Here is a 13222-nt window from a genome sequence, read left to right on the forward strand (position 1 = left end):
TATTTAATTATATATACATATATATAATTCGACATATATATATATATATATATATATATAAAACTTCGACCCCATGAACATGGGCTGCCTTTCCATTTAAATAAGTGTTCAGTTTTTTTCATCAGTGCTTTGTATTTTTCAGTGTATATTAAAATATTTGTTAATCTAACTTTCTTGGTTAAATTTGTTCTAAAGTATTTTAATATTTTGAATGATATTGTAAAGTGAATTACTATTTAAACTTCCTTTGCAAATTGTTCATTGCAAATGTGTAGAAATACATTCAATTTTTCTATGTTGATTTTGCACCTGACAATTGGGCTGAATTTGTTTCTTAGTAACTTTCTTGTGGATTTTGAGAGATTTTTCTACATATAAGAACATGTCATATGTGAAGAGATATATGTTTATCTTTTCCTTGTAAATTGGGGGACCTTTTATTTATTGTCCTTGCCTACTTGCTCTGTCTAGAACTTCCAATATAATGTTGAATAGCAATGATGAAAGTGGGCATCTTTGTCTTGTTTCTATCTTAGTGGGAGGCTTTCATTTTGACTTTGGGTACAATATACGGAGGGAAAAAAACAGGAAAAACTGTGCTTCTTAAAATCTCTTTAAACAAATTTGCTAAATATTTTATTACTGATTTATTTTTAAATGATGTTTTATATCCTAAAAATTCAGGAACCACCTATTAAAATATTTAAAATGTTAAAATATTAGAACAGTTGCCTAGGACCAAATTTACCCAACATCAAAAGCTTATAAAAGCTCTTCACTTTATAACTTTCAGGGGGATCTCATATATCTGAGTGGAAACACTTACATTAATTGTAATACAACGTTAGTTGTAAGTATTTTCAAGTGCTTAGCAATTTTTGCTGTTAGTAGATCTTAACAAATATTTCAAATTTTTTTGCTTTATTGCTGAGCGAATAATCATGTATAAAGTTATCCTCACTTCATTGTTAAAGATTAAATTATCTAGGCGTTTATAAAGCACATTAAGATTGCATGCAATGCACTAAATTAACAAATATTATTTTTAATAACTAAAAATAGGTAAAATGATGATGTAATAAGGATATCTTAGAGAGTCAGTTGCTTTTATACAAACAACAATAATGAGCATAGCTGAATGTGCTGATTCTCTGAATCCATGATAAAAATAATAGATTTTTATCTTATCCGTGGATAACAATCCATGATTCTCTGAATTCACAATGAAAAAACATTTTATTAACCTTTAAACTACAAAATAAATAAGAAAAAAGTGAAAACTTTAGAGATTTCAGATAATTAAAATAACTGAAGGCTCAAATTCACTAAGCAGTCTTAGGCATTAAAAAAACAATGGCACGATGCTTTCAAGTAGATCAACAAAAGTAAACAAAAAATAATATGGGGTTTGGGGATTCACTTGTGGTTGTAATGGATAAATTAAAATAGCAAAGCTAGTTTCTTCTCATTCAGAGTTGCAAACATTAAAATAACCAAAACATTATAATAACCAATATGTTAATTAAATATATCTGTCATTATATAAAACTTGTTTCTGTTTGAAAATATTGCTGAAAGTGCATGCATTATTTGTCAACAATTTATTTCCCAAATTAGAATAGTTGTATTACATTCTGAACAATTTATATGCTTTAAATGTAAATAATCTAATTGTGGTTTAATTTTCAAAATTGCCTCTATGTAAAATTCCAAAGTTGCTTATTTTCTCCTTCAATAAAATGATGTAAAGTTATTAGTTCACTTAATATAATGAAAGTAAAATGCATTGTTCACAAGTTGATTGTAGAAGAAAAACACATAGGCAGCTCTCCATGTCATTGGTCAATACCATATTTTCTTAAAAGATCAGAGTCTGGAAGTATAGATGTAAAGTTGATTTCAATACATCTTGTCTTAAAATCCAGGCTATCTTAGTCACCCACTGGAACTTTCCACCTGGGACATGGATCAGAGTTCCGTTGGCTGATGTAATTTAATCAAATTCTGCACATTTGCAGCTGGCTTTATACTAAGCTGTTTGATTTGTCCTTCTTGAATATATTATAGATTATATTATTATTATAGAATATATTATAGATTATATTATTAAATCTATTTAACATCTTATCTAATGTCAACAAGTTTTATAAATAATTCTGTATCACTTTACTCATCGAATCTAAATGTTCCTCCCATTACACACTTAAATAAAAATACTCCAGTGTGCAGCTTTACTAGAAACTTCATCAAGTATCTGACCTTCACAGATAAAAAGCTGCACTGGGAACAACATAGATTTTATTCCTTATAACAGATATAAGATTCTTGAGAATAAAAATTTTATAAGAGAATAATTTAACATATCTCATATTATTACCATAACAAGGCAACCCCTTATTAAGGTTCAAAGAATGTCAAAGGAAGTGGGATTCTTTCATTTACATTATATTGCTTAATAATTCTACAAAATAAGAGAACATTGTATGGTCCCAGAGGTACAGTAAGAGATTTGAATATACACTTAGGCAAACCTTCTAGCTACAGGTAAATTTATTTAATTCTCATAAAATTACCAACGAAGAACTAATCCATTACATGACTCACTGAAATCTTTATAAATTAACATTTTTGGTATGTGAGTGTTATTTCATTTGCTAAAAAATATCCTTTACAATTAATGGCACTGTTTAATACGGTAATTTCAAAAATTGATTCTCACTTATTACAATTATATTAATAACACTCATGGTAATTCTATGATCATAATCATGGTAAAATACTAATTGAGAACTGTAAGTTCTAGGCACTGTATTACATACTTTACAAATTTTCTCATATGATTCTTAAAAAAACTTAAGTGGTGACTATTATCATGAGCATGTTTTATGTATAATCACATAGGCTAAGGTTGTTAAGTATACTTTTTAAGGTAACAAAGCTACTAAGTGTTGGAACAGAGATTCAAACATCAGTCTGACCCAGTAAATTGCCTAAGAAATACAAGTGACAAGGAACTAATATCAATATGTTTTTCAAAATGCAAGCTACAATCTACTAATAGTTCATGAACTCAACTAAGGCTCATCATCAGTATTATTTAAAATAAAATTTAATAAGTTATAAATATTAGACCGTATCATAATAGTAACAATATAATTGATTCATGAATTTATTTTCAGATATATTCTATTGATGACTTAACACAAAACCAGAGTTAAACATTTTTACAATGCTGAGTTCTATTAACTCCATGAAAGAGCACATGCACCATTTAAAAAATTACCAAGTCATCTGCAGAAGGCAAAAAGTCAGTTTTTAAGTGCTAGAAAGTGAGAGTTCATGAACGCTGTGCTTATTAAGCATTAAAAATTAGTATCCTGGAGAGGATAGAAATCAAATGACCTGCATATAGTTGGATAAAATGAATTTCACTCTTCATTGATCAGGAAAAAGTCTTCACTTTGTGTCCAGTAAGGGTTTGTAATCTTGGGGATATTCAATAGTCATGGTCCTTTACAAGCTTTGATTGATTAATGACAGCAGTGATAAACACAATAATCATTTTTGATATTTCATAGGGAATTGCCACTATAGGCTGTATGTTCAAAGTAAGCAACAATTTTCTTATGGTCCTTTCCTTAATCTCTATTGTAGAGTAATGATACAAGGAACGATATATGGTCAGATATTTTTGGTCAATACTTAGATCTTGGGTTTCAATTTTTAGTGGATATGTTTTGTTTATCCATATACCTTCAATTTCACTTTAATGCACGATCCATAAAATAGTTACTCTACTAAAACTGTTAATAATACCCTGATCACAGCAACAATTAATCATATTCTTTCATTTGTACAAGGCTGAATCATTAAAAAAAATCCTGTGGGCAGGTGTGTCATATTTTGGAAAATCAATTGGCTTATTAATTTTACATAGAGTCTTCTTAACCTACAATCAAGGATTTCAAAGGGTTAAATATTTAATCTACTTACAAGTTAACAAGTTAGCTTGCCACAATTTCGTGGACAATGGGAGAAAATAAAATATTTCTAGGTGAGAGACAAAGGACATTATTACTGATAATGCTGCAAAAGCAGTAAAAGCATATGTACATTCCTGTCACTTTCCCTTGCCCCAGAGTCCAATGGGGAGATACATATGGGCTCAGGTAGAAGCCAGAACACACAGTGAGTTGTGTTCAGAGAGAAGCTGAGCTTTAGGGAATGTGGATCTCTTATAATGGGTAGGAAGCATATCTACCCTTCACTCTGGAAGGAGACATCCCTTCTATTTTCTAAGGCTCTTAATATGAGACAAACAGCAACATGCAACATACATGAAAATTTTTCTCTCAACACTTACCTTGGAGCATTTATCCAAATAAAAACAGGAGACTAAATAGTATAGAAAATATTGTGATAAGTAAATTGTTTTGGAATTGTGAATAAAGTGATTCTGTTGTTCAGTACTCTTGCAAGAAAAATGTGCAAGAAATTTTGTTGAACTTGTATCTCAGGGACAACATATGGCTTCCTTTGCTATGATTGCTTCTGTCATAGAGCTTCAATGCAGTATTCAAATATAGGAGTATCAAGGCCAATAAAGAAAACTTCTCAGGAATCAGTGGATACAAATATCTCTGATACAGCCTGAAAGTTTTATACTTCAACAGGCATGTACATAGATCATGTGAAATACTACCATTATAGACTTACAAAAATTTCAACAGAGCATATAAACTCTTTTAAGATAGTAGACTTATTTATCTCCACAATCAATATTGTGATACAATATATCTTGGCGCATACATATGCAAGTCATAAAAAGCACAATCTATAGTTTTTGTAGTTATCTGAGGAAATTGAGAGTTGTTTTAACCAAATAATTCGAAATTCACAGCAGGACAAGTGTAACTAGTTCAAACAGTTCAAGGACATTTTTTTCTTAATTAGTTGAGTGCAAACATGTTGTTAGTGATTTCCTGTGATATGGAACAATTGTCAATATTTTAAGCTATCTGGCTTTATAGAAAGAATATTGTATTTTATAACTATGATATTCATGTCATATAAGAAATAAGGTAATAACAGTCATATGCTATAAAATGATGCTTATTTTAACTAAAGATTTTTTTAGCTAAAAAAATTGGTTGCTGGAAAGTTTGAGCCTGAAGAAGTAATTACCAATTTTGCTAATATTGGGCTGATGAGAAAATAAACTTCTCTGGATGAACCTTATGAAAACTGTAGTTGTAATAATTTTAGCAGAATATTACAATAATAGAAAAAGTATGACAAACTCAACAGCTTAACTTGTGTAGCAAATTATACCTGCCTTGAATCAAACAAATTACTTGTTTTTTTAAACACCTTTATTGAGGTGTAACTGATATACAAAAGCCTTCACATATTCAGTGTATACAATTTGATGAGTCTGAAAATACGCATACATCTGTGAAACCATCAGCACAATCAAAGTAATCTCTGAGAGGTAGCTGCTCTCCCATGTATACTGCAGCATTATTTACAATGGTCAAAATATAGAAACAACCTAAATGTCCACTGACAAAAAAGAAGATAAAGAAGATGTGATATGTCACCGAACAATGGAATATTGTTCAGTATTTAAAAAGATGAAAATGTTATCTTTTGTGAAAACAAGGAAGAAAGTAGAGGACATTATGAAAAGTGAAATAAGCCAGTCAGAAAAAGACATATGTTGCATGATTCCGTCTACACAGGATATCTAAAATAGTCAAACTCATAGAAGCAGAGAGTAGAATGGTGGCTGCCAGGGAATGGGTGAATACGGAAATGGAGACTTGTTGCTCAATTGATATAAAGTTTTGGTTACCCAAGATGAAAAAGTTTTAGAGATCTGCTGTACAGCATTATATTTATAGTTAACAATATAACATTTAGCACTCCAAAGTTGAAGAGGATAGATTTCATTTTATGTGCTTTCACCACGCCCACACACACTCACTCAGATGTGTGAGCATGCAGCATGCAAACACAGAAGACAGTAATTCATCAAAATGTATACATTAAAATGTCCAGTTATTTTTATATCAATTATATCTCAATAAAGCCTTAAAAAGAACAAGATAACATATTAGATACCAGAAATTGTAAGAAAAAAAATGTCTTTTTTACAATATTTCTTTAGCCTCATCCAATTTGCAGCAAATTTGAAGTGACAATTATTTCATAAAAAATATTTAATTTTTTAAGATTTACTTTGATTAGTTATATTTATAGAAATTTAATACCTCTTTACAAATATAGAACAATTTTTAGTCACCGAATGACTTGTCTTTTTTATTCTCTCTTAACTAAGAGATAAGTAACCGAAGTGTTAACCTTTAATGCAGCTAAAGTTTCCTTTTTTTAAAGAGAAAAAAAAGATATTGTTCCTATAATAAAAGACACAACCAGGCAGTTATTCTTAGAAGAAGCCAGCTAGACATTTTAAGCATTAGTAATTAATTTTAAAAAATCCTTGTGAACTTTGTGCTATTTTAAAATTATGTATTTATAAGTTTCAGTAAACCAATTAGCATTAGAGTTACCATGAAATTTACGAGACTTTGTAATCAGTTTCATTGTTTTTTTTCTACTTAGTTTTATGTGGACCTGGGCTAGATATTCCTGGACTATGCATATGTAATGACAAACTTTAAAAGCAATTTAAAAGTCCGACTGTTGTCAAATTAAAAAGTCCCCACAGGAGAGTGAGGGTACAGGGTAATAACGGTTTGACACTGTAGTTCCTATATTAACCACGTAACAGACCGAAATGTTATCTATGACAGCTACAAGACAGACTTAGGAAAGCACCAGAAAAGAGAGCAACTGATTCTCTTTTCCCAAGCAATCACCGAAAAATAAGAAACAAAATAAGACTGAAAGCTCAGTGACAGATGACTGATGGTCAAAACCATATTGGCCGGGCACGGTGGCTCAGGCCTGTAATCCCAGCACTTCGGGAGGCCGAGGCAGGCAGATCACAAGATCAGGAGATGGAGACCATCCTGGCCAACATGGTGAAACTCCGCCTCTACTAAAATACAAAAAATTAGCCAGGTGTGGTGGCGGGCGCCGGTAGTCCCAGCCACTCAGGAGGCTGAGGCAGGAGAATCGCTTGAACCTGGGAGGCGGAGGTTGCAGTGAGCTGAAATCGCGCCACTGCACTCCAGCCTGGCAACAGAGCAAGACTCTGACTCAAAAAAAAAATCATATATAAGTCATGAGCTGTGGTAACTCAGAGCTACAGCTCCTCAAACCGTCCCGGTAAATGTAATAAATTTAAGGGGGTCTCCAAGAACAATCAAATCTTAAGTTAGTCACCACTGCAATTGTACCTGAAGACCAAAACAGAGGACCAAAAGGCACAGGTAAGAATGTTGTTTCCGGTCTTAAGGCTGACAACACCAGCACCACTAAGTGAGGCCGACAAGGCAATTTTGGTGGATCTCCTAAAATGTCTGATAAAATAAGACCAGGGCTAAGTACTACTATGACTACGACTACGACTACGACTATGACTACGACTAATCATACTACTACCTGTAATAATAATTACAAAGCTGCTGAGTCTATTAACTTGCCAGGCAAGGGAACACTCAACAGTTAAGAAATTTACAAAGTCTCTGCAGCATACGATCAGGGTTCCCTAAGTGATTTAAAAAAAGGGAATTCATAATAGTTATGCTAATTAAGAGCCGAAACTAGAACACCAAATTAAGTGAAATGAGTTTATACGTCTGCACTGTCCATTCATCAGGAAAGACTCCTTAGTTTGTTGTAATAAATAAATGTTCATTCAGGTCACTCAAATTCATGACATCTTATCAGCTTTAACTGGTTAGAGCCAGTTATCACAAAATGAAACAACCAGTTTTGCTATATTCTAGGGAAGTGTTATTGTAGATATGTTTATGTGTGAACTAGATTGGTATGTAAACTGCATTTCTTAGTATGAGTTTCTGCCAAAAAAATTGAGTACCACTAGTTTAGATGTTGGGCAAAATTAATTATTTGTCATATATATTTTGACTCTTCTCTAGATCCTAAATGCTCAGAAAGTTAGTTATTTTAAAATCACAGTTTTTTAAAGATAAAATAAGAAACATGCTGATAGTCTTTATGAGGAATTTTTGGCTAAAATTAGGTTAGAATATATGCTATGTTTCCTTTCCTTTGCTGATCTGTTTGTAGTAGAGATATATAAGTAAATGAACTTCTCATAATTTTTTAAATGCACCAAATAAAGGAGAATGGACAAAAGCTATCAGTGCTGCACATTGTTAAAAGAAAAGATGTCCAAGGTGTTTATCAGCAAATTGAATTACAAATGCAAAGCCAAGGAAAAGTTTTACAACGCAAAGCTGAAATCAGGATTAGATCATTTTGAGGCATCTGGGTTCCTTTTTCATGGGTATATACATAAGCTTGATTAGACAGAAGTAAAATGGAAATCATGAATTCATAGGCAGGGGTACATATATTTAAAATAATGACATTGGTCTGCATGGAGTAGCTTAGCTAGCAGATTGTCACAGCAAGATATCTCATTAGGATATTTCCTTGAAGCTTAAGATTGTTAGTGTAAACAAGGCAGAAATATCCAAGTGATAGTGGCTAGACACAGGTATTCATCTTCAAATTTAACTGTTCTTTGAAGAATTATATGGTCCACAGAAATCGTGATATACTGTGAATCATTCACAATAAGTATTATCACAAACTTTAAATAGGCACAGTGCGCACCAGCTTACTTAAAACTGAAAGTTTATGAGACTAATTGTCTTCCCTTACATACAGATATTTGAATAAGCCATGTCCAAAGTATATTTTACTTCTGAAATTTATTTTTGCTTAAATTGGAGCTAATGTCTGATCTGGCTTTGCAGTTAAGAGATAGTCATTATCAATATCCAGTGTCATATTTAAACCCAGATTTTAAAATTCTTTATGGTTTTGACTATTTCAGCTGCTTTATATGTTTTGGAAATACAATAGAATTCAAAAACTCAGATTTTTTGGTTGCAAAATTGCATTTCCTAATATTAGGACTCAAATATGTCATATGAAATCTAGATAAAGTTTTTGCAACTCCCGTCAATTTTTCAAGAATTTGAGTTTGTTTTATGCATTAATATGTTTGAAAATGTTTACATTTTAATGAATTAAAATCTCATGTTAAATAATATAGTTTACCTCTATTGATGTAAATCCTTTATCTCTTCCTTTATATACATTTTAGAGTTTACATGCTCTAAAAGTTACATGCTATTGTCTCTAGCAAACTCCAAGTGGGTTGTTCACTGTTCAAAGTCTTTTGAAATATATTTTTTCCTTCATAAAATATTTTATTAAGTAAAATATTTAGGTCAAACCCATGTTTATGCCTTCATAAAGGTATATTTGCAGAATGCATGATGATGAAAGAGCTACTTTTCCTTTTTTAGATTTTGAATAAAAGACTGTGCTTTGGGAAAGAAAATAAGGATGTAAAAGTGGGCAAGATTAGCTATGGTAGCTATAAATGAGTGTCCTTCAGTAATAGTCCAACTTCTAGTCCAAATATTAGTGAGATAAGAGCCCAGGCAGTGTTTCTATTCAATTAATCATGGCTACCTTTCTTACACAATTCTTATTTCATCATTAATTTTTAAAATATTCTTTTACTCCTTAATTTTAAGAATACAAATTATAAATCTTTTGTGAGTACAAATAACAGCATATATGCAAGCAATAATACTTAGTAAAATGGATAATATCAACCTGTCAGTAATTCAATAAATGCAATATTACTTATACCATTGAAGTATTACTTATACCTTTATGCTCATCATAGAGGCAATACCCCTGCCGCCCTTTTAGAGTTAACCACTGAGCTAATTTGTGTGTTTCTATACTGCTTTTCATTATAACGAAAATACACACCAATGCACCCACACATGTTCTTATGTATGTTCTTATAATTTAATACATATTAATCTGTCAGCTGTAAATATTCTCAAAAAATGTTTGCTAGTTGTACCAGTAAATAATGCAAAAACATTTATCACAGTTTGATGTATTAGCTAATTTGAACTAATCATTATTTTCTGTCTCTCACTTATAATTTGTCATTATTTGCTACTGTATGTCTTACATTACAAACTCCAGGAAAGCACATATCTGTTTTGGCTATCTTGTTTTGTTGCGGGAATGAAGGACTGAAGAGACCACGGGGTGAGACAGGAGAATTTTATTGAGTGCAGTCAGGCCCAGCAGCTTAACATCCAAAAACTGAGCCAAGAACAAACACAAGTCTTGGCTTTTATACACACTTCAAAAAGCGGGTTGGCTAGTTTGAAGCAAGCTTACACTGGCATGAAGCGTAGTGGCGCAAAAGCAAGTGTGCAGAACGAAGCAGAACAAAGACAGTTAATCAAATTGTGACAGGTGCATAACTCGATTACATATGACATCCTGCTATGCGGCTCAGATGGCTGTTACCTAGGTTTTACTCAAGTGCCTTGCATGGGCTTATCTCATAACATTCGCTATGGTGCCCAGGTGGCTGTAGTTCAGGCCTGCTCAGGCTTCTCATGACCTTCACTGTGCCGCCTAGATAAAACAGAATACTTGAAGGTACTAGTTACAGAGAACAGAAATCCATAAACTCGTAGGTTTACTCACATCATAAGAGAAGGGAAAATTTGTTTTTTCTTCTCCCTATGTTGAGGGAGTGCTGGGAGAGTCTCCAGAGCACATTCCTTTGAGCCCTGGTTTCTTAGGTAACCTTATTGGAACTTTTGCCTGGGTCTGGGTTTTGCCTGTCACTGCCTTTGGGATTATCAGCGTAACACAGAAAGCTTATTTCTTTCTCTCTTTAATTTTATTTTTCTTTCTTTCTCTAATTTCTACCTCAGTTTAATGCTCAAATTCCCCAAATTAGCATATATCGTTAGGAAAGAAACAAAATGCTCACAACCCTTTTCTCTTTTTTCATTTACAGCAATATTTATGCAAAACATAAAGTTTATCTGCATCTAATTTTTCATATATGACTTCATTGAATCCACTCCCACCATTTTTTTGCTGCTACTACCCCAGAGAAACTGCTCTTGTCCTGGTCTCCAATTATCTTCATGTTTCTACCTTCAGATTTTCCTTCTACTTTATTTCTAATTCTACTCCTCTCTGTAACATCTTAAAAAGTGTCCCAAGTTTCAAACTCTTCTATTTATAGTCACTTTGGTGATGTTACTACATGTTTCTTTTTTTTTTATACTTTTGAGTAAAATCTGTACACTTAGAAATCCAAAATTTATAAATTCAGCTTTGCAATCTCCTTTGAGTTACAGACTCTCAGGCACAGGTGCCTATTCAATGTCACTTCTCAGATGCCTACTAGGCATACGAAATGCCAATATGATTCTTCTATTCACCCCTAAAATGTGTGCTTCTTATACTCTTTCTCATTTCAGTTAGTGACACATCCATTCTGTTACTTAGGCCAAACTCTTTGAGTCATCCATAGTGTTTAACATCTTCTCACATTACAATTTAATTCCTAATTCCTCAAAAAAAAAAAGTGGGTTCTTTCTAACAATGTATCTGAAATTTGACCAGTTCTCTCTATCTCTGCGCTGTTTTCATCATGATAAAGTCTGTATTGTTCCTTTCCTGAATTATAGTGAGTTTCTCCTAATTGATTTTTTTTGTATCACACTTGACTCCAATAACATACTCTCAATTCAAGGGCTAAAGTGTATTTCAAATTATGTTACATCGTGTTACTAGTATGTCCAACACTTCCTGATGACTTCCCAACTCATCCACAGTGAAATACAAAATCATCACAATGGCTTACCAGGCCTATGAGATTCATTCTCACCACATCCTCATTATTTATCTAATCACATTTCTTGTTTCTCATTCATTCACAGACCTAGTTCTTTGAAGCTAATAGTTAACTTGTGATTATTCTGTTGTGTTCTACCTATTGTGTTGCTGAATTAAAATGCTCTTCCTCACAATATGAAAATGGCTTATTCCCTCAACACATTCCATTTTTTAGTCAGCAGCATTTTTATGAAGGTATTTCCTTACCACCCTATTTAAAATTGAAGCCCTTAACACTCCTAATTATCTGTTCCTGTTTTTTGTTCCTCACAAAAAACATGACACCTACTTTTAAAATTTCAATTGTTTCTCTTTCAATGTGAAAATGTATGTACTATGAGGTTAGGGAAATATTGTGTATTTTGCCATCCCAAGCAAGACATGGTATTTAGTAAGCATTTGTTGAATAAATAAACAAATATTTGTTGAACAAATAAATGACTGACTGATTTCACTGTTCCTAACCACTAGGTCCATCTCGATCAATGTGAAGATATGAAAAACATCAGAAAGAGAAGAATGTTGTCAAGTGTTGCCAGAGCACCGTAAAAGGCAAACACTACACCACATTCTGCCCCCACATAGAATTAACACAAAATAATTTTGTAGAAAGGAGAGACACCTTAACTAACAAGGTTAAATTTGAAATTGGTGAAAAAAAGAAAAGCACATACATATATGATCTAGAGACAGAACCCATGTTTACAAGGGAGAATAAAAAGTTACATTTATTGTATGCCTGAATTTCATGGTTTCACTGTATCATATTGGCTGTATATGGGACCAATTTCTGATTACAAAAAAGTCTTATGCCATTTGCATAGAGATTTGAAAACACAAGGCTAAAACTAAAGGGTTATCATCATAAATGCATGTCTGTAAATGTTTTCTAGAATTGTGACCCCTTGGTGCTATTGCTGGGCAGAGAAGTTACTTTCAGAATTTATTGCCTTTTTTATGAAACATAGATTCTGGTAACACTAGCTCTAAATGTCTAGTTACTCTAGACTGTTCTAAATTTTATGTCAAGATAGGTTGCAAAAGGAGACAAAGGAATAGAATACCATTTTTGGAGGGTATTGATGAGCCTAAATTTGAGGCTCAATAGAACATCTATAAACAGAGGCACATTTCTAGTTACTAAAAGGCCAAATTTTGAATTAGATCTTTTTTTGAATTTGAACTTTTATCCCAAATGAGCAGTGTCAAAGGAAATATTTCACTAGACAAAGTTAAACAGCAGGGAATACTTTATCCAAGGGTATTGCAATTGTGGGGAGAGGCCAGCATTCAATCTGGGCTCTACTCTACATAAAGAACT

At 32.4% G+C, this 13222-nt stretch overlaps 1 long non-coding RNA gene across 2 annotated transcripts in view; it reads left to right on the top strand.

The window, feature by feature from the left end:
• LOC107969217 (uncharacterized) overlaps positions 1-12632 on the top strand; it is a 54783-nt gene extending 42151 nt beyond the window's left edge. For both annotated transcript variants that reach the window (XR_008540415.2, XR_001710894.3), the window contains one exon: positions 12373-12632. This is a non-coding gene — a long non-coding RNA (uncharacterized LOC107969217). The remainder of the gene's footprint in view (positions 1-12372) is intronic.
• Positions 12633-13222: the final 590 nt, after the last annotated feature.

Source organism: Pan troglodytes, chromosome 19, assembly GCF_028858775.2.
Source record: "Pan troglodytes isolate AG18354 chromosome 19, NHGRI_mPanTro3-v2.0_pri, whole genome shotgun sequence".
In the NCBI taxonomy this organism is placed as follows: domain Eukaryota; kingdom Metazoa; phylum Chordata; class Mammalia; order Primates; family Hominidae; genus Pan; species Pan troglodytes.